Here is a 21,694-nt window from a genome sequence, read left to right on the forward strand (position 1 = left end):
AAGAACAGAACTGAACCACCGGATCAGACCTGGGGCGCACAAGAAGTGGGAGGCTATTCCAAGTGTTACGAATGCTCCTGCACTTTTGGGGACAGGAATGCCCCTTCCCATCCTGGTATTGGTTGCCTGCATGATCGTGGAACAGTGCAAGACCAACTCTAACAGAGGGAGCTGCAATTTTTTTGCCTTCGGAATGCTTAAGCACAGAGCGATATCAAACATACCCTCCTAGACCCCCAGCATGCAGAACCCAAACAGTCGGTGGTCCAGGGAGGGGATCTTCACTGTCGCCTTGGGAGGTTTTGAGAAATGCTGCCCCCACCCCAAATGTTCCTGCATGGGAACTAGCTTCCTTGCTCCCTCCTTCATGTTGGTGGGGGGCTTCTCTTTGTTTTAATTATGAATTGAAGGCACCTTCCTTTCCCATGTCCTTCCCTACACATGGGGCCTGATCCAAAAAATCAGTGGCAAGCCTTCCATTGACTTCTGAGACCTTTGGATCAGGCCCTTGAAAAGCTCTTCTCAGATCCTAATAAACCCTGCAGTTCCCCTGCTGGCAGTTAAGTGCTTGCCTGGAAACATCACACGGAAAGGAATGGATGCGCGGACAAAACGTGAGTGTGGGAGTCGGTGCACCCACAGCCCAGCTCACATCAGCCTTGCCCCCATATCCTGGTATTGAGGAAGCTGGCTCTCATTAGGATGGCTGCTGGGTTGCTAATGACTCCAGTTCACACCGCTACCTTGGAAGGTCTGACAGCATTTCATTAGGAGCTCCTATTTTTAGAGGGATTTGTAACTCAACTGGGTGGAAAAAAGAAAACCTGCTCTGAGCCACCAGCCACAGGATGAATTTACACATATGCCTGCACAGACACACACCCCCTCACACACGTGTGTTCAACCAATACTCAGAGTTCAAGAAGTATAAAAGAGGAAAATAAAATGACGGGTCAACTGCCTTTACCCTCTAACTCAAGTCCCCCTTTGGCACTCTAAAGACTGCTTCCCGGGCCCTCAGTCCATATCAAGGACTGGACCCTTGTGATATAATTGTCCCATTTGCACAGCTCAATTATTTAACCCCTTCACTGCCAGACCCCCCTCCTCCCTGATGCTTCAGCACTGCTCAGTGAAAATGGAGCTTCCATTGGGTTTAACTGGCATCTGTTTGAAGGATGATCCTGACCTGGGCATTATGCTGGATGAAGCAGAGCCACTGGGCAAAGTAGTTTTAACTCATCCATGTTTGAAAACTGGTTGCTATGGAAAGTTCAAGAACTTTTTTCGCTGAGGATTTCCCCCACCCCCTTTCTCACTTTGGGCCCAATCCTGCCTACGCTTACTCACATAAGTAATCTTTACTCATATAACCCCTGAGCCAAATCTTACCCACCTCACTCATGCCAGTGAGTAAATGGGAGTACTTGCATGAGCAAAGCAGACAAGATTTGACCCACTGACTTAAAAGAACCTACTTGTGTGAGCAAAGATTAGTCAGTGTGCATTTATCCCATCCTAGCCTCGAATTTAGACAGCACTCCTCCTGCATTTACACAAGCTGGTGATGCTCACTGCACAGACACAAGTGATTACGGATTTATACAATAGACTGGTATGGTCCCTTTCATAGAATCATAGAATATCAGGGTTGGAAGGGACCTCAGGAGGTCATCTAGTCCAACCCCCTGCTCAAAGCAGGACCAATCCCCAATTTTTGCCCCAGATCCCTAAATGGCCCCCTCAAGGATTGAACTCACAACCCTGGGTTTAGCAGGCCAATGCTCAAACCACTGAGCTATCCCTCCCCCCCTTTGAGTCTAAAGAGTGTTGAACTAAGCTCCCTACATTTGTCTTGAAGCAATTATCACACTCAACACCACTTCCGAGTTGGTGAAACATTACACCCACTGTGCTGGGCCCTTAGTATCAAGTCATGTGCGAGAAACTAACTGCAAGCGTCCCCCAAACTGGAGTCCTATTGAACTGCCCTTGGGGGTAGCATACAACATGACATACCCCTTGCTGCTGCAATAATCTCTGCACGGAAAATCGAATTAGGGACTCCCAACAAAATGGGGAGTTCCTGGGCTTTTGTCCAGTCGGATTTCATACCCATAAACATTATTTCAATGCTTCGCCTAGAAATGGCTGGACTGAGTGACCTCCTCCCCCACTGCTGTTTCAACTTGCACTTTCTGCTCTGCCTGAGATGATATATGACTTCCAGGAGCACAGACCCAGGAAATGAGTCACACAGAGAGAGGGGCCCGAAGGAAAAAAAGAGAGATCTAGTTATCCATTACCAGGCTTCCCCCCCCACGCACCATCCCAAACACCCTTCTTCCTTGCCCCCAAACATAACTTGCCCTGCAGATTCCTCAACAGAGGAGGGCTCATCCCTTTTCCCCATGTCTTCCTCCAAGGAAGAGAGCTCTGAAAGCTTTTCCTTTAAGCCAGTCCAGAAGTTGGCTCGCACCAGAGCCGGTAAGTATGAAAGAGATTCCCCCCCTCCCCACATTTAACAGGAGGAGGACGACTAAGAAAAGAGCCAAAGGATGCAGCCACTGCCCTGGCTTCCTTCTCCCAGCTATATCTAGCGCACACAGTCACTGTGCATGGCGGGGGCGGTGGGGGGCAGAGGCTTAGCCCACTGCTCTCCCCTCGCACCTTCCCAGCCATCCAGGCACAGCGCTACAGGAGACCCGGGAGCAGGTGTGCCAATGGAGACGCAGCCTGGGTACGCCAGGGACAGATTCTCTGCTTCCCAGCAATGCCCCTTGCTACTTCCGAGGCACTGGCTCCCCGCACCGGGGTCGAGTCCCGCAGCAGCCCTGCACAAGCGGGCAGCCCTACGCCCATGTTGCACCATCCGAAGGCGGCTGGCGAACCTCGGGCTTCGCCCCCTCCCCGGACGCTGACCGCGGCGCACAAAGGAACTCTGTCCAGCTCAGCCATGCAAGCCCGAGCAGAGGGAGTTACCTTATCCTGGCAGCCTGAATTGCCTCCTCTCTCCATGGCGAGCTGGGAAGCGGCTCCCATTCATTCCTTAATCCTTGGGAACAGAGGCACGATTGAGAGCGACGCCTCTCCCTGGCATATGCCTCCCCCCGCCCAACTCCTCTCCTCTGCCTTCTTTGTCTGGGGTTGTGTTTTAATCCAAGCACAAACCGAGAGCCCCCCTGCCTCCCCCTTCACCCAAGCCAGAGACAGCAGAGCGACCCTCCTCCTCCAGCTGCTGGCTGCTGTGCGCGCCGCTTCCCCAGGTCTGGCTCTCTGCAGCGCGGCGGTGGGAGAGAGGGGGAGAAGGTGGGTGGGTGGGGAGAGGAAGGGTTTGTGTCTAAAGCAGCACTGACAGCCCCCCTCCACCTCAGAGAGGAGGGCCCGCACTGCTAATGGTCGGTACCAATTTATTCCACTTAGGCAGGGGGCACTTCTCCCTGCAAGGCGGGGACAGAGCCTGGGAATGCTTGGAGATGTTCCCTCGAGGAATTGGTTTCAGCTCCCTCCTGGCTCAGCCTCTCCCACAGAGTTTCAGCTCAGCGTGCAACCAAATACAGAGGGAATGAGGGAGGGACGACACTCCGGGACAGCTGTCCCTTGCAGATGGGCTGCAGCAGCAGCATCTGGGCCCCCTCCCTCTCCTGGGATTCCCAGGTGGGGGCTCAGCCATTCAGAGACACAGGGGACCATGAGCACAATTCAGATCCAACCAGGGGGGCTGGGAAGCAGAAACCGCCCGGCTTGAAGTGGTTTCCATCACATACCAGGTTTGCAATTTGGTTCAATGGCTCTCAGCACCCCCCACTATACAAATTGTTCTAGCATCCCTGCTTCCAGGATGTTGGGATCCAAAGGCCTGGGCTGGGTCCAGCGCGCCTCTCCACATGTCAACTTTTCAGCACCCCTCCCCCGCATCTTCCCCACGCCTGCTGTTGCTGGATCCTAAGTAGGGTCAGCCCCTAAGTTTTGCAGGGGATGGGTCACTCTGGCCAAACCTCGTCCCCTGACTCCCTTTCTATCTAGTACCCGTTCTCCACACCATTTCCTCCCTCTCCCTGATCTTCTCGGGATGCACCACCACAACCCCCCTCTGCACGGACCCCAGCAGCCGCTCACCCCCTCCCTCGTACATGGGCCAGGAAGCCAGAAGGTGGAGCTGAAGCGTAATTCTCCAAGTGGGGAGCACAGGACAGAAGTTCGGGAATGGATGTTCTGCTGCAGCCGGAGTCACAGGACCATGGAGAGGGAATGGAGGGACCATGCTTTGCCTGGGAGAGCGGAGAGCTGCCCCAGGTGACTGCATGGATACAAGACTGCCCTCATTTTGTACAGAGACACACTGACCCACGCCAGCTCGGAGGGGCAGGCTGGGGGAGCTCCAGACCCAATGGGCAGGCTGGGAACTTATCCCCTCACCCATAAACCAGCAGGGCCACCAGGCTTCATGGAGGAGACCAGTCTTCAATGGGCAGCATCCTAGCAGCACCACCAGAAGGGTCCTAGCCTCTCTCTTTCTGGAAAGCCCACCTCCACCTTCTTAACCAGCTAGCCATGCCTCAGTGAAAAGATCTACTTGGTAACCAGCACCTCAGGGACAGGACAACATCCCAGGGCACTGTTCCAGCCACTGGGAGAGGGGAAAAGTGCCAGCAAGGAAAAGGCATCCATCATAAATAGAGATTAAAAAACCCTAACATGTAATACCTTTCCAAGACCTGAAGAAGATCTCTGTGTGGCTCAGAAGCTTGTCTCTTTCATCAACAGATGTTGGTCCAATAAAATGTATTACCTCACCCTCCCTGGTCTCTATAAAAACCATCTGGCAAGGAAAATTCAGAATATCCCTGTGATTGTAATAATAGCATCTACAGGCCCGCATTGTGCTGGCTGCTGCACAAACACATGGAAAGAGACAGTTGCTGCCCTTTATAGCTTATGCCTAAATAGTCAAGACAAACGTTGGGGGAAAAGGCAGTCAGAGAGGAATGATTTGCTAACAGTCAAAAAGAAGGTCATTGTGGCAGAGTTGCGAATAGAACCCAGGACCTGATGCCCAGTCTAGTGCCCTACACACTTGACCCCACTGTCTTTCAATAATGGGGAGGATTAGGTACCCTGGATGTCATATACACCAGGGGAGCCTGCACCTAAGTAACTGGGACACTAACACGTTACTTGGGAGCCAAGGGCCTTCCCTAGGTCCCGGCCTTGGTTGCCCATTAGTTGAAGTAGCACAAGGATGCCCAGGGCAATGAATTCCTTTCACACGCCAATCAATGTGGATTCCAAGTCAAATTTGGGCTAATTTGTGCTTTACCTGCCACCTCCCACTCCCACTGCCAGCGTAAGCAACCTCATTTTTGCCACCTCTAGTCCTGATAGAAATGTCCCTTATCTCCCACCTGCAACATACACCCTCCTGTAGCTGCAGCTATGCCCTCCACCCTCAAGGCAGATCACAATGTCATCACTAATGCTGCCAGCGAAGTGAGAAAGATCTAGCTACAGGTTCACAAAAAGGACCAGTGAAAAACAATAGCTACCTGCCAGTTACTGTAAGAAGCATCAGCCATGGAAGAATTGAGACCCAGGCCATTTGCACAGCCCCACTGACAGCTGCATTCTCAGGACTTTGCCTTTAAGGCAGCAATATGAGTGCCCCAGTATTCAGACTCATATGTAAGCCACCCTGTTTCCAATGGAGTTCAGAGAGTTCTAGGTCTTCTCTACAAAATATCAAGGACCCATGCACAGGAAAAGGTAACAGGCACACATCTCCAAGCTCTCTGCACTATAGCAAGACTAGAACTTTTGGCAAGTCACCTTCCTCTGCTTCTCTTCCCCCCTTTCATCTCTCTGGAGTTCAGATGCAGGTTTCTGACACCTCCATGAATTGGATCCCTAACTAAGAAGGTGTCATGGACTCAGCAGCCTGCTAACAGTTCAGGCAGATTAATAAACATGTTAGCTTTCACCTTCCTCTCTGTGGGCCAAATTCTGAGGCACTTACTGAGGCAAAACTCTCAAGGAAGTCAGTGTGAGTCTTGCCTGAATCCTCTGGGGTGTTTGTATTGGGGAAGAACAGAGACTATGTTGAAGTGCCAATGAAGGGCAGACATGAGCATTGCAAACTCCGTTCCAGACAAGACATGGGGGACCCAGATGGTTCTGGACTCGATAATGGAATACAGAGTATTCTACATCTAGATCACTGGTTCAGCTTGTACCCAGCCCAGTTGTGGCTGAAAGTCACTTCTGTGGGCTACATGAGGTGAATTGATGGTCTCCATTCAGTCTTCAGCGGACTGGTGTCCACCACAGTCACAAATCAGGGCTCCTTGTTGCCAGTCTCAGCAAAGAAGCCTGGATTCAATAAACCACCAAGCGTGATGTGTCCTTTCTCTGTAGAGGCAATGTCACCAGATCTGGTAGAAGTATAATGGCAGGAGGGTGGTGTGTCAGGGAATTTTGCCCAGTAGCTGCCCCACATGCGGTACCTGCTCCAAGGGTAAGTAGAAGACAACTTCAGTCTCCAGGGCTGTCAATCCAGCATCTTTCACCAGAGCTGGAGAGACTTCTGAAGTGTTACACACAAAAGAAAATCCAGTCAGGTCAGCCTTTGCCCTGCTGTTTTCCTACAAATGGTCCAGTTCCGGTATGGGAAGAGAACATGGCCCTTTTGTCACTGGGCGTTATCATTTTCAGCAAGGTACCTAGGGAGAGCTCAGCTCCAAATACTCTACTCGTTTGGCAATTTTGTGCCAATTCAGCTAGTAATAAGGGTTTTGCTGAGCTCTACATCTATTAAAAATTCATGATGTCCAATTACATCGAAAGGGCGGATGCTGCCCTGGGAGCCAGGGGCATGTTTAAAAAGCAATTGGTGGGGGAGGGGGTCACCCTTATTAAGACAGGGATCTGGGGGAAATTCCACACTATGCATGGTGCAGGCTTTAGGTAGGTGTGTGGGTGGGTGTGTGTGTGTGTGGGGGGGGAGATTAGACTTTCTATGGGGGAAGGAAATTAAAAATGGACTCATGCCACAAAATCCAGCTGTATATTTTGAACACTCAAAACTCCAACGCTCCTTGGATCTGGTCATAATAGAAATAGCAGGGAGCTGCAAATTCAGGCTCAGCTCTGAACTGGAGTCTCAGAAGCCCCATAAAAGTGCAGGGTCTTGGGAAATGGCATTCTAGCCCCAGCCTATTGCTAACAGCAAAGAAAATAGGTGGGGTGTGTGTGGGAGAACAAGAAAAACTGAAAATTACAGACTCAGAAACAGTTTGAGCTTGTTCCATGATCAAGCAGCACAACAATGGCGCAGGGCTGCTGCTGAGCCATTCAGCAAGGGTGTCTCCGTGAACCTTGCGCTGGCTGCACATTGACTTGTTCACATGCATGGTATTGTGCATGCCATATATTCGCCGGTGCCACCTCCCAGGGTCAGGGCAAGCCTGGGCAAGATGGAGATGGGCGTGAAGAGGAACTCAAACAACCTCCCAAGAGACTATGGTGTAATGTGGCAGGGGCAGTAGACATTGTTTACCTATAGGAGGAGTGAGAGCATTCTACACTGGACACAAATCTAAAACAGGCAGCGTAGCAGTTGACAACAGAGTATTTAAACTGAGCAGCATTATTTCCATCCCCCCTCCCAAACCCTGTTCTTATTGCCGCACAACAAAATATGCACCAAAAATATACTTTGGGTGGATGCAATGTAAATTCAATATCTTAAATGTCATTTTTAAAAATATTAATGCTGTACTTCTGACTAGGATTATATAAGGTTTATTACCACAGGACTGGAGGCACAAGAAACCCGCAACTAAACACAATCGCTGGAGTAATCAGGCTCCCAGCCTGACAAACTGCCTACTCACAAGAGTGGTCAGGTGGCCGAATTCCTTTGCAGTGCTCTTTATAGTCACCTCCCAGCCCCAATACCCACTTGAGGCAGGGCTAGAGTAGACTGAATCTTGACTGGCTTTTCCCCAGGAGGGGGCAAAGCTGAAGCTTGACTCCTTTTCCTCCCTTTCCCCATTGCACACAGCTCGCCATCTGGCATTGTCAGGAGAATCTCTGTTCAAAATTTGGCTGTGGCTAGAGACAAAAAACAGGAGAAGATGCTTCTCTCCATTGCTAAACAATAACCTCATTAGCAGAGGTGCAATGGGGGAGATAATGATGGCAAATATTTAGAAAACAATGGGATATGTTTCAGCTGTGTGTGTGCACATGCACAATTATAAAGAAGCAGGAGTACTGCAAGGAGCTAGAGTTGCGTATATTTCTCCTGGACAATGCATCTCTTCCCTGACTTGCAGACCTCACCTGCTATGCCAGCCACAGCTCTGCCAATGCACCTCCATCCTCATTAGCAGCCATTCCTCCTGTTTGGGTCCTGGGTAGCCCCATCATTGTAACCATCTACTCTCAGGTTTTTGTGGCATTTATCAGGCTTGCCTACATAATACCCAGCCTTTCACTGCCATGACTCTGGAAGCAACATTGACTGGAACAGAGGAGACAAAGACAAATCCTGTAGTGCAGGGGACAGAAAGTCCAGGTTTCCACTTAAAAATACCTCTTCCACTTGAGCTAATGGGCAAGCTTCTTCAGCTACCAGCTGTCAGAGGGCATATGAACTAGCCAGTACTTCATAACGTGCCATTGCCTTCAATGCTAGCTGTGGCCCTCCTTTACTGTGCCTAGGAAGATGGGCAATGACACTGACATTTCCAGCAAGGAGAGAGAGAGAGAGAGAATCAATGGTGGTTGAGGGGAGGGAAGGGAAAGACTCCCAGCATGGAAGGGCAGAGAATCCTCACGAGTCCATCTAACTAGCCCAGCTAACAAGGACACCTGCATTTGAACATTGCTAGAAGTCTGCAGGTGGCTGCCATCCCAGGGGCTCTCATAAGCCAAGCAGGTGGATTACGGTGCGGATGTGAGGCCTTCGAGGGAAACCCAGGGTGCTGCTGCAAGAAGTGGAGTTGGGACATCAGACTCCTCTTTGAGTCAGCAACAAAGTTAAGCCCCGTACGCCTTGCATGAACAATGGAAGATGGAGGAAGAAATCCCAGCAAGCCCTAGCCTGGCATTTCACTACTGGATTCTCTCTTCCAGTGGTAGAACCTCCACACTGAGCCAGCAAGAAAGTCGCCTTTCCCCGGGAGAAGGACTCAGTCTATATTAACACAGTAGCAAGGAAAGCAATGGAATAAGTCACACACAGCTCCCATCTCACAGCAGTGCTTCTTCAAGGATTGCAGGAAACCAGTTGCTATTAGTCTCTATCCCTGCTGGGCTAAAGGTCCATTGTGGGTAGAGTTAAATCAGGAAAATGTCTAAAAGCAAATGGTTTAGTGAGTCGCTGGGAGCTGGAAGGAGTGATTCAATAACCCCTGGACTCTTTGTCCTGCTACAGCCATTCTCTGATCATTACTTTGGCCAGAGTCCAAGGCAGAGATTGTTCAGAGACTAGTGCAACCTGCTTGGTGCTAAATCACAAGCCTTTAAACTGTTCTCAGTGGGATTTTAATTCAGTGGAAAGCTCCCCACCTAAAAACAAACAGAGTCAGCGTTCCAGCTCTCTGTGCTTTGCTCTGTAATTAAGCTCCATGTTTCCAAACCAACAGCTCACTGAACAGGCAGCAGGCAGGTCAGCTGCTCTTGCCTTTGCTTTGGATAGTGCAGTTTGAGAACCTAAGGGAGGGAGACAGAAAGAGCATGCATGCTGCTGAAGCTAACTCTGGGAGTCTTAGCCTCTCCAGGAGACATCCCAGGCCAAATTCACCCCTGAAGTTCATAACCTCCCCCTCTCCCCGATTTCATGGCCAAGAAACCTTGTGAGGAAGTTCCAGAAAGTTGCATACTTTTCTCTCTCGGCACAAGTGCTTTAATTGCTTTGCTGACATACCCTCCCTGTGCTATTATTGGTCACACTCTTCTCCAGCTGTTCCCCAGCCACCTGTGGGCTTGGCCAGTGGAGAATCTTCCTGCAGGCACACGCTTGTGACAAGGTAGGACAATTATCCTTCCCACCTTGTGGGACTGCAACAGTGAAGTTGAACAGCAAAAAAAACCACAGGCACAAAATAATGTTCCACATGTCCCAAGTGCAATTTAGAGAAAGACTTTCATGTCTCATTTATAAATACTAAGTTTTAGGGCCATCTTAAACCAATAACGTGGAAATGGAACTTAGTGATTGAGAAGCTCCGTGAAAGCCCAAGCAGCCTGCTGTTATTGCACAGCAAACAACACACACCACGGTGCCAAACCTGACTCTCATTTATGTCCCTACTCAATCCTGTTGACAGCAGTGAGATTGCACAGGTTGGAAGCCAGTGCTGAGTTTGGCGCAACTGCACCACAACCACAGACAGCACAATCCACCTTGCGCACAGTAGAAAGGACTGCAAACACCTCTCAACCTCACTCACACACACACACACACACACACACACACACCGCCCCCCCCTTTGTGTGCACGGCCCCATGTCACTCAAGCAATGTCCGGGTCCCTAGTGTATGCAAGGCCTTATCTCCCTCCCAAGCATACACATAGGTACATGGCCCCATCATATATGGCAAACGCTGGAATCATGTTGCCTCAACTGTATTCACACAACTGCTGCTAACTGGAGTCATTCGGGTCTATAAAAGCCTCCAGTGCTAATACCTGAAAAAATTAATATGCAAACATGGAGATAAATCCTCTGATGTGCACATTTATGTTTTTATCATGTAGTTAATCAGGGCAGGGAACGTTCAGTTTAGCTACAACTCCACACTCTGGTTCTATAATCCAAATCCCAGAAGGGCCCCATAAAACCATAATCTGCAATTCAAAATTGCAAAGCATATGGGAGTGTCTATAGATTTTCCAAATCACCCGTGCCCTAATTTAATATGAATAACAATTAGTTTACTCTTATCAGTTAATTGTGCCCCTTGTGGATTCAGCAACACTGTATCTCGCCACCAAATGCCTTTGTCTGTGCAAACTTTAATTACACTTTCCTCTTCAGACCAGCCTGGCTTGCTGCTTTGACAACAAAGGCAAAGTCACTGTTCAACAAAACAGAGGAGCCTCTCTCTATTTGATGGGATCGGAGGAATAAACAAAAGCAACTCGCGGTTAACGCTAGGGAGCATTGCTCAACTCTAGTCCCTCCAAACCTGCCAGAGCAACTGATGCATTCCTGGATGTACCGCTGGATGAGCTTTATCATCTTTGGGTGGGGCTAGGAGAGTCCCTTTTGCACTTCCGCTCCAGCTGTTCAGAGAGGCAGAACTTCCTTCTAGGCCTGGGCCTTAGTGGTAGCCCATCAGAAAGCTGTTCATGTCTGGTTTTGTGATTAGCACATAGAAGAGAGAACCAGGATTCCTGGGTTCTATTCCCAGCTCTGCCACTGAATGTCTATGACCTTGGGCAAGTCACTTTACTACTCTGTACCTCACTTTCCCCATCTGTCGAACAGGGATACTATTTACCTGCCTCAGGAAGAGTAATGAGGCAAAATTCACTGTATTTGTACAGTGCTTTGGGATCCTTTGATGAAGGTATTATGAGAGCAGGGTTACTACTAGAGATGTAGACATGCCACTTCCTTTAAAGGTCCAGAAGTCCTCTCCCAAACCAGGCAGAAAGAAAACCCTTTACAAATGGAGGATACCTGGATGGAAGCATTCCCACTTCCAGTTCAAACACTTCAGGGTTTTGCATGCACGGGGTCTAATTCTCAGTAACATTAAGGCACCTGGCACACTGCTGTGCTCTAGCAGTGTAACAGAGCCTTCACACAGCTGAGAATACTGTCTACCAACTCCATTTGCAGAGCTGAAGGAGTGCGTCTGCAGAGTGGCGGATAAAACCTTCGCTGTTAAGAATATTTCCAGCCCACAGGATTTAAGCCAGGAAAGGAGGAATTGCAACAGCAGAATTCGACGTGGAATTTAGAGGGGACGTGTATGGTCATACTAAGGATTGTGAAAGGCAATCTGAGGCAGCCATGGCTAGCTGTCCCCTGGAAGAGAGGCTCCCCAGCAGGGGTCTGGCGCATGCGGCTGCACATCAGTTACAATACTCTGTACACACAGTCTTCCCCTCAGAACCACCTGAGACTCCAGCAGCCTCTCGTCTGCCAGCCTCAGAAAAAACATCTGATACTTCTGTTTCAAACAGAGGCCTGGAATTACATCCTTGCTGCTCATTTTATTGCCTGACAACGCATGGGATGGCCTGGTCTCTTGCTACTGGCTCCAGACTGCAGCAAACAAGCACAAAAACATCTCCCCTGTGCACCCATCTTCACACACCGTGAACCCTTAGAGCAGTGGTTCTCAAACTTTTGAATTGGTGATTCCTTTCACACAGCAAGCCTCTTTATGGGACCCCCTCCCCTTATCAATTCAAACGATATTTAACACTATTATAACTGCGGGAGGTGAAGCGGGGTTTGGGGGTGGAGGCTGACAGCTCATGACCCCCACATAACCTCACAACCCCCTGAGGGGTCCCGACCCCCAGTTTGAAAACCCCTGCCTTAGGGAGACTGTTTGTAATTGGGCTGCATGAGGACTGGGATCTAAGCCTCCACTGAGTTTCGTACAAGCTCAAAACTTCCTCCATTACACTACAGTTTACAGACATCCCAAAAGGCCCGACGTACCACAAGAAAGCCCCGGATAGAGATTCCCATCTCAGTTTGGCAGGTTCTGGGTTTCGGTTTGACCCATTCTAGACCCATACTCCATTACAGTGCACCATTGCAGGGTACATGTGCTGGATCCAAGGTTTTTGCTCAGGCTTATCTCCATTCCCTATAGATCTCAAACCTCAGGTCTGAATGTTGCATCCTGCTTGTTTGGGCTTTTGTTCACCTTTGCACCTCATTTGAAGTCTCTAATTATTATTGCTATTGACAGGACAGGCTGCATAATGGGCAGCCTCAGCAGGATGGCCAAAGAGTGACCAAGTCATGGAGACCGAAGTTACCTCTCGGTCCTAGAGCCGAGTCCCATTGGCAGGGCAGGTGTGCACACTAATATAGCCTGGATTACTGCAGCTGAAAAGGAAATCAGCTTCTGGAGTCTTACAGTCTCCCAAATAACAAGGAGACGCTTCCACAGACCCACCAATGATTTTGGCAGGTGCAGCTCATTAACTCCAGCCCTCATATAAAAGGGAGGCTGGGCAGGTCCTTACAGGGAGCTAGGACAGAGGAGATCCTAGCAGGGGCATCACAAGTTCCAGGAGGAAGCTTGGGCTGCGGTTCACGGAACACTGCTGGGTGTAGTCCAACCACATGCCAGGGAGAGAAGAGGTGAATTTGGACACGTGTTCTGGGTCTGTGAGCTCTCTTGAAGATGCGGTAGGAGTCCGGCTGACTCCTAGCACTAAATTCTCTAGAGGCTCAGCTCTAAATGAGATGCTTTGGTGTAACAGACTGGTACAGAAGCATTTAGGTAAGGAATTTAAACAAAGCAATCGTGGGCTCGATCACCTTTCCCCACAATCATGTCCTCTCAGCAGCACAACCACCGCTGCCCTGCCCAGCAATTCTGCATCTCATCCCTCCACATTTAATTGCTTTTATTATTCTCCTTTAATTGCTATCACATCCCTCCCACTCTCTCTCTCTCTCTCTGTGCACTTCTCACCAAAGCATTATTGCTGAATCACAGGCACGATTAAAAAAATCAATTACTCCGTGCTTCCCACATCAGATGGGACCACAAGCCCTGTCGTGCTTCTCTCATGTTGGCATCGGTGGGGCCGCCCGCTCAGAGGAAAAGTGACCTGGCTGGGCCCTTACTCTGGAACCCTCACAACTTGGTAAATGACCTATTACTTTGTCAACGAGTCCTTTTTTTCCTCTTTCCTCTTCTCAGCGAGCCGTGGGAAATAGAAGAATTATGATAAAAGGAGGCCAAATGTCATTCACTTGAATAACGGGAGCAAAATATTGAATGAGAAGTTCAAGCTGCAGTGCACAAGGATAAGCCCAGCAGGAAGTGTCAGTTCTTAGAACAGCAGAATACGTTGCTATTTTAGCTAATTCCATTAAAAAGGCAAAAACAATCCAAATCGAATCCATAGTTGAAAGTCCACATAGAAGTATCTTTACAATACTCATTTCTATTGGGAGACTATATAATGGCCAAGTCATAAGAGTTAGGGCAGGAAGCCGCCATGCTGTCATTTAGATGAGTCATAAAACCAAAGCCTGACCACAACTGGCAATTAGAGATCCCGCGACAGAAGGGAAATTAGCTCTAATATCCTGGTGAGCAATCTTATTCTGCCTCTTCTAAATTTCCCCTGTGTCGTTGCAACTGGATTCAGGGTGCTGCTTCGCTTCCTGTCCCATCCTGTCACACAACACGGCTGTGCGCTGTTCTGTAGCTGCTGAGGCCCAGAGGCATCGGAAATCTGCTATATACTCCTGTGGGGGCACGCAGGGGTCAGTGCCCATTGCCTCCAAAGGCTAGCGTCACAGCTGGCACATCCCAGGGCTGGGTGGCATGAGCGAAGTGATTCTTGTTTAAGTTTGCTTTGCAATCCTTTGGAAGGAGTTGTGTGACAAATATATGACAAAGTATAATCATTAAACGGGCGGGCAGGATCAGCTAACATATCCCCTACACCTCCACCAAAACAAATCAAGCAGTAATTATTGGGCTGAGCAGCTTGTATAAACTGCCCCCATCCAGTTCTGCCCTGCTTGGGGTTTTATTTATTTCCCCTCCTCTCTCCTATGCCTACTTTAGGGATTTTCCTCATCCAGCATCCTCACCTTATCAGTCAAGCCAAAGATCACAGGCTCAGTCTGGATTCAAACCCCACAAACACAGAGTCTTGGCAAAGACCCCTCCTCTTCCCAGCCTCTGGACCTTGTCAGCTTTGAGGAATCCCTGCACCTCTCTGTGGCTGAAGTGCATGCCCTCGGGGGGGGGGGGGGGGCGGGGGGGGGGGGAAAGCTGCCTAAATAATTCCAGAAGGAGAACAACTACAGCCCTGGATCTAAAGCTGAGTGAGCATGATGCTTTCTAGGCATGCAGCACAGTAGTGCGTTGACTTCAGGCTACCTTACTTGGAGTATGCATTGATCCAAAGCTTGCATGTGACATGCAGACCAGCAGAAGGTACACCACTGCTCTGATGGCATTAGGAGGTGCAGTTGCTCCACACTCCAGACAAAAAAAACTCAAACAACGTTCAGATGCCTAATTATGCTTAACTTTAGACAGCCCCCCCACCCGCTAAAAAAACAAAAAACAAAAACGGGCTTTAACATTGTGGGCAAGATGTTCAAAGACACAAATGGCAGTTAAGCACCCAACTGCTCTTAACGTGCCTTTGAAAACCCTCCCCTTTAGGCCTTCACCCCCATGTGTCTCGGTTTCCCTCATCAGTACAATGGAGAGATGACGACACTGACCTACCTTCGTGAAGCCCTTTAGATCTGTGCAGGGATAATGTTCTAAAAGTAGCATTCTCTCAGACTTCTCTCCCTCTGCCCTTCCCTGCCTGCGGTGGGTAGGAGTTTGCATACGGGCTGTCATCTAGAGCCAGCTGTAGTGAGCTCCCCCAAAGTTGGAGCAGGAATCATACAGGTTATTATTTGCCTGCTACTGACGCCATCCCAGCATTTCTTTGGCGGCAAAGAGCTGCTTCCTCTGGGAAGATCTTGCAGGGTGAAGAGCAGCTCAGCCCGGGGAAAACATGAGAAAGGAACATTTATTTTGCTTTTCTCAGTGGGTCATTCTCCCTTAGGACTCAACAGGAGCTAAGGCAGCATTTGTCACATACTGACCGTTCAGCTGGGTCCTCGGCCAGACACTAGTATAGGTGGCAATTGCAGTATTCGGGAATGGGCTGTTAAGGGCCAAGCTTCTCAACCCCACAGAAATGACCCAGGGAGAAGAAAACATGAACTGACAGTCACAGGCACATAACGAAAGGCAGACAGTTGCGAGTGTTTTAAGGGTCAAAACTCAGAGTTGAGTAAGCTGAGAAAGCATATGTAAGTGAACCTTCCACTGGCTGCTGAGCTAGATGGAGCACAGGTCTGGTCCTCGGTGCAGCGCGGGAACCTCCAGCACAGCCACCTGCTGCGTGTACATTAGAGAGGGCATAAAACTGACTAGAACCAGAAAGTAAAACCCACTGACCTCCAGACTGAGTGGAGCGGGGGAAAAACCAGCACAGACAGCAAATCAGCATTTTTACAGAATGGCTTTGGTGCTGGGGGACTGAGGATCCTGAAGGCTGAAGTCTTGCTTCTCTGCTGAGCAGGTACAGCCTGGCCAAGCGGCAGGGCAAGCTCGCCTCACCAACATGGCTCAGATCTGGGCTGGAGGGAGCACCCCGAGGATGGGAGAGGCGTTCAGACTGCATGGCCCAGTCAGCATTAGGCTTCTGCTCAGACTGCCAGCAAGGGGATGATTTAGTGGAAGCTGTTGGGGTGGTTTTGCACTGTGGACACAGATTTCTTGGCAACTGGACATACACACACGCACGTTAATATACTACATTAACATGCGGTAGCTAATTAATCCTTGCTGCGTGCCCCTGTGGGATAGATCAGTAGTCTCCAAAGTGGGGTGCACAAGACCATCTCCCCGCGCCGTCTTGGGCGGCACCCCGGCCCTCCCCCGCTCCGCCTTGGGCGGGACCCCGGTGGCAGCTCTCTCTCTCTTTTTTTTTTGGTTGCTTCCCCAGAGTTGGCCCTGGGGGTGCGCGATTTAAAAAGTTTAGAGCCCCCTGGGATAGATTATCATCTCCCGTTTCACAGACATGGCAACTGGGGTTATGTGGCTTGCCCAAGGTCACACAGACTGTTGGTTGCAAAGTTGGAAGTATAACCCAGGCCTTCTGGGTCCCAGTCCCATTCATATTCCTCAGAGCCACGCTGCCCTTCACGTATATGTATATATCAGCATATCCTAGTCCTACAGACTTCAGCAGAACCAGGATTTACCGGATAGGAGAAGTGCTGTGACAAAGAGAGAGTCTAGCCTAGGCTCAGTACTGCTCTGACTGAAATTAATTGTAAAATTTCTCATTCACTTCCAGTGAAATGGGATCAGGCTGTATAGGAACCAAATTAAGTTCACAGTCATTTCACATCCAAGTCACAGGTTCAGATTCCAAATAAACTCACTTCTTCTACAGTTCTTCCAAGAAGGGAGTTTAGTAAAATACATGTTTTATACCACCACCTTGAAGATATTCCATGTTCTATATTTCCCATGGCTTCCTATCTCCTAGCTCTTCTCTCTCAGATTGTAAACTCATCGGGGCAGGGACTGTCTTCATTTTTGTGTTTTGAACACATTGTCAATCCCATTCTAACAATAAAATACCAAGTCTTTCCACTCCAGATGAACAAGGTATTGTTCTCTAGCCATTTGCTTCACAGCTTGGTCTAAACACATTTCCCCTGCATTGCTATTGATACAGAGTAATGTACTTAGTTTCTGTTCATTTAATAATGTAAGGGAGAGACATTTGGCAACATCTGAAAGCTGCATGGTGGCATCTGGGCATCCTGTGCTCTGATGTAATTTCACTCCCACATCGCCAGTAGCGAAGTCACTGCATCCCAGAGACGTTAAGCAAAGAAGGAACTACAGACATACGTTTGCCAAAAAGATATTGGCTGGGAGAGTTTACACCCTCCTCTAAAATGTCAGGAAGCAGGATTTGATGGGATTAGTGGTCTGATAAGCTATGGCAATTTTTTGATTGTTCTTAAATTAGTTTCTTGTTGTGGATTTTGGTAACTAACAAACTAAAAATGTCCAAGGGATATAAGTTAGCCAGATCAGTAGACACAGATAGCCCATGACAAGGGCTCCCTTATGTACCCCTCCTATTGGTCAGTATTATCTGGGTAATTACTATGATCCAAATCCTAAAGCTGCCTAAGCGCCCTTCAAAGTTAATGCCCGAGTAAGGGGCTTCTAGCTCTATCCCTAAATGCAAATCAATAAAACAGTGAGCTTCCCAAATCAAACACATGAATTGAAGGGAACTATCATGCGAGGATGGGAATGAGTTCTATGAGGCGTGTTAGTGGCATGTCTGTTCAGGCAAACTAGAACCTGCCCTCATGAGCCCTTCCACAAATGAATATTTCCTACTTGCATCTGAGAGGGGGGTCAGGAGTGAAATTCTTTCCTAGCTTCAAGAAATCATGGTGCTCTCATCCTGGTGAGAGGAACAAATGCATCACATCAGTGGAGCATGGCTTCTGGAAAGTCATTTTTAATACATATGTTGTAGCTGAGTTATCACTAGAGCCAATATGCTGTAATATCTTATGGAACAAACAGATTTACACAGATTAGCTGCGCACAGGGTAAGCCTTGGAGAAAGTCCACTTTACAGCATAGCTGAGTGTGCTGTGGTGGGTCCCACCCTCCTCTGATGCTGAAGCTGGCTCTCCCCCGACACAGTTCCAGGTCACAAGATGGATTGTTACCAGATTACTCAGCCATATTCACCCATCCCGACAACTAACCCTTCCCACACCTCCAAGCAACTACCTCAGTTAGGAAGACTGATGGATTCCCTCAGGCACTTATTGATGGGGAAACCGTTGTCTGTCAGAACTCATCTAGCATGAGAGCTGTCACTTGCAATCAGCTCTGTTCTCCAAGCTACGTTTCTGCTCTGAGCAAACACGCTTAATGCTGGCTTTCAAGGGAGCATCTCCCCCCAGGCAGTAAGGATGGGTTTCTTCTAAATGGTAGATTTATTATTTTACATTAAGGTGGCCCGATTCAGAACCTTGAAAAGCTGCTTGTCAGACAGCGTATCTTCTTGAAGGACTCCATGATGAACCAGAAAGGGAGGGAGATGATTTTGAAGGATCTTGGGGAGTTGGAATGCAACAGGCTCCACCCCATTTTCTCTCTTCTGCGCCCACAGTCTAAAAGAGGAGGTTGCTTGTTTCATAATTCCTTAAAATAGCCCATCCAAGCAACTGTTATGAGTTGCAAAACATTAATTAAGGCCCCAAGACCACCCTGTGTAAAGCAGGAAAGCAATGTTTGATGCATTTGTAAACTGGGTACAGTGGGGATATATCATTTACCCAAGTTCTCACAGCAAGTAAGTAATAGAACCCAAGTCTCCAGTCCTCTACTGTCGATTAGCTAACACTCTCCAGAGTTCAGAGTAGCAGCCGTGTTAGTCTATATCCGCAAAAAGAACAGGAGTACTTGTGGCACCTTAGAGACTAACCAATTTATCTGAGCATGAGCTTTCGTGAGCTACTCTCCAGAGTAATATTTACAGTCGTACAGGCAGCATATACACAGATATAAATGCGCGCACACACACACACAAAGTCCTGCAGCTTTAGAATGCCACCTTGTCCTGTAGGGTGAATTTCAACAAGCTCCTGTTTTAAAAAAAGAGAGACACACATTCCCAGCCTCATGCAGTGGCTGAACTTTCAGAATGCAAGTCTATATTTAGAGCAAGACACATCTAATATATAAATAATGGAGTCATCATTGGCAACTCCATGTTTAATTTTGCACTGACATTTGCGCTTAAAGCAGGACTAAAAATCCCTCTCTTTCACACTTCACTGATTGAACTGGGCTTCCAAACTTGACACAGTAACTCAAAGGACAATTGCACTTTCCACATAACAAGTAAAATAGTTACTAACTTTTTGCGGAAGAAACATTTCAAAACGATCCTTTCTGTAGCGTTGTCCTGTTTTTTGTCGTCTTTTTGGGCTCTCCTCTAGCTAAAAACGTCCACAGAACAATCCCCATAAACTGCATACTACACACACAGCTTTTGGAGTAGTCAGAGAAGCTCACAGGGAGTCATTCCCCTCATTTTGCATAATGGATTTGATCAATACCAAGCATAGCTGACGGAACTGCTCTGAACCCTCCCCAACTTTGATTTTCCAACACTACCTCTACAGCTGTGTTCCTCACAAAGACTCTTGTGAGCCAAAGGTAGCAGGCTGGGTTGGAGGGGATATGGGGGAGCACAAGTGGGGCTTTCAGGAAACAGATGAGTTTGCAGGAGGTGTGTCGAGAGCCCTCAGGATACAGGTGGAGTCTGCACATGTGTAGCGGTCAAGTGGAGGAGCCTCGTTGCCCATGCACTTGGAGGTTTCCCTGACTCCGAGGCCTGGGTGCTCCGGGGAGCAGAGACAGCAGTGCCACAGAAGTCCATCGTACACCAGTATCCTGGTGCAGAGACAAGGGCTCCCACCCGCAGCCCCGGTCCCCACACCACACAAATCCCTGATCACTCACCTCACCTCTCCCAGATTGCCCTGGCTTATGTTGGTGTAACAAACCAGACTCTTAGCTTTGGGTCAAGGTTGTTTATTTATCCCCCACACACACACACTCCCCAGGATTATACACAGGGTAGGGATTAGAGTATTGACATACGCAGGACAGATGTATAGTATGTGCATGCATTCACACGGACCCTCTATTCTTCACACCCCCCTGCCCCCCCATGCACACTCAGTAGCCAGGATGGCTGTATCATGAATAAAGAAAAGGAGGACTTGTGGCACCTTAAAGACTAACAAATTTATTTGAGCATAAGCTTTCGTGAGCTACAGCTCACTGCATCCGATGAAGCTAATGAAAGCTTATGCTCAAATAAATTTGTTAGTCTCTAAGGTGCCACAAGTCCTCCTTTTCTTTTTGCGGATACAGATCCTAAACCTTAGGCACACAAGACTGCAGCTTTTTTCTCCTGCCAGTCTAGGAAGCCTGCCTGATGCCCTGACAGAGCTCTCCAAGATTCCTTTTCCCCTTCGTAGTGTTAGAGCAGTTCAGGAGGGTCATCACCCTGGAACAGTTTCACAACAAGAACTTGTTCACCGCCCACATACAGGATCTGCAGGGCATATGGAAAGAGAGAGGCCAGAACCAAGCTCCAGCCCCTGCGTTTGATAGAGGCCCCATTGCACTTCCTTCAAAAAAATAAAGTGGTTCCATTCAGCCTCCCTAAATTCCAGCAGCAGTTCCAGGTAGATCTGTTATTTTTGACTCCCTTCCTGACCTAACCTGTTGTATAGCGTCCCTGCGCACAGGGCTTGGGCTGTACCATGGTATAATAGAGTTATCGGGACGAGTGAAGATGGGGGACCACCTGACAGGCAGTGATGCCGCTCAGCACAGTTTGGTGAGCAGCCCCTTCCAGTGTGTTCTCTTATTCACATGCTCTGCCTGCCGCTTGCTAATTGCTTTCTGAAACAGGAGAGACAGCTGATGAGCAGAATGCTGCCACTGATAAATTCCCCAGCACTGTAAATACAATTCACCTTGCTGTGAACAAGGGAATGGTAAATGGAAATGTTTGTTTGTGCTGAGATGTTTAAAAACAAAAGCCATCTCCAGTGTGGTTATGAATATTTATCTAGTTTGCTTATTTATGTGCCGAGGGACTTCTGCTCTCTAGGGCTTGCACAGGTCTGTTGAGAGCCGATGCTAACTAGGGCAAATGCAAACTATTTTGCCAGTACTGTACCATTAATACTCATCGAACCCTCTTTGCATTGCAGAGGATGCCAGTGACTGTGTGCATCAGTATCCTGCAGAATTAATTCCATTGAAAAGTATTGAGCTCCTGTTTGAAAAGGGTGGGTGGGTGGATGGGAGGAGAACACCTTCCCTC

The 21,694-nt window shown here is 48.7% G+C and overlaps 1 protein-coding gene across 3 annotated transcripts in view; it reads right to left on the reverse strand.

The window, feature by feature from the left end:
- B3GAT1 (beta-1,3-glucuronyltransferase 1) overlaps positions 1–21,694 on the reverse strand; it is a 151,646-nt gene that overhangs the window by 47,994 nt on the left and 81,958 nt on the right. For 2 of the 3 annotated variants that reach the window (XM_073321094.2, XM_073321099.2), the window contains exon 1: positions 2,983–3,350. The exons of the other annotated variant lie outside the window; for it this stretch is intronic. The gene's annotated coding sequence lies outside the window, so the exon portion shown is untranslated. Of the gene's footprint in view, positions 1–2,982; positions 3,351–21,694 lie in introns of those variants that run through there. 3 annotated transcript variants of the gene reach the window in all.

This window comes from Lepidochelys kempii, chromosome 22, assembly GCF_965140285.1.
Source record: "Lepidochelys kempii isolate rLepKem1 chromosome 22, rLepKem1.hap1, whole genome shotgun sequence".
NCBI classification, from domain to species: Eukaryota; Metazoa; Chordata; order Testudines; family Cheloniidae; genus Lepidochelys; species Lepidochelys kempii.